This window comes from Chrysochloris asiatica, unplaced genomic scaffold (genome assembly GCF_000296735.1).
Source record: "Chrysochloris asiatica unplaced genomic scaffold, ChrAsi1.0 scaffold00121, whole genome shotgun sequence".
NCBI lineage: Eukaryota > Metazoa > Chordata > Mammalia > Afrosoricida > Chrysochloridae > Chrysochloris > Chrysochloris asiatica.
Window position 1 is genome coordinate 1,080,441 of NW_006408639.1, and position 1,078 is coordinate 1,081,518.

Consider the following 1,078-nt stretch of genomic DNA (forward strand, 5'->3'; position numbering starts at 1 on the left):
GTTGTTAAACACCTACCTTGCAGTTCAAACTGACTTTGTAGCCCAGTGATTATAGACCATTTAATAACAACATCTATGAAGCTCAATATGCCACTGTATTTTACATCAAGTTTGGAGTCCTGGTGTGGCGCTAAAGAACAGGACTGTGAACCACAAGGTCAGCAGTTCAAACCCACCAGTTGCTCCTTGGAAAACCTATACAGGGTCGCTATGGGTTAGAACCAATTCAATGGCACTTAACAACAACAATATTATATAGCAAATTTATGATGAATATGTTCATCTGTTCGTCTGCTTACTTTCAGAACAGGGAAGAAAGGAAAGACACTCTGGATAAGCATCGCATAGGAAGAAGAACAAAGTTGGATGCCTCTCATTTCCTGATCTTGAAATCAACTAGACAGACACAGTGGTCAAAACAGCCTGGTACTAGTACAATGAAAGACCCAGAAATAAATCCATCATAGTCAGCTGATCTTTGTCACGGCTAAAACACACCAAATGAGAAAGAAATATTCTCATAAACAAATTGTGCTGGCAAAACCGGCAATCCATTTGCAGAAGAATAAACAAGACTCACACGATATACAGAAACAAATTTGATCTGGATTAAATACCTAAATGTAAAACCTAGAACTATATAATTAGTGGGAAAAATAAGGACAAACATAGGGGCTCTAACATATGACATAAATACATTGTCAAAAATAAATAAAAACACACAAACAGAAGACAAAAGAGATGACTGGGACTTCTTAAAAACTGGACACTTAAGTGCATCAAAAGATTTTGCCAAAAAAAGTGAAAAGAGAGCCCATAGACTGGGAAGAAATTTTAGATAATGACATATCAGATAAGGAACTAATCTCTATAATTTATGAGAACTATTATACCTCTATAAGAAGCTCTGGTAGCGTAGTGGTTACGAATCGGCCTGCGAACCTTAAGGTCAGTGGTTCGAAACTACCAGCTGCTCTGCGGGAGAACGATGAGGCTTTCTACTCCCGTAAAGATTTACACCCTCGGAAACCCTGTACAGGGTCACTATGGGTCGGAACCGACTCGACGGCACTTAACA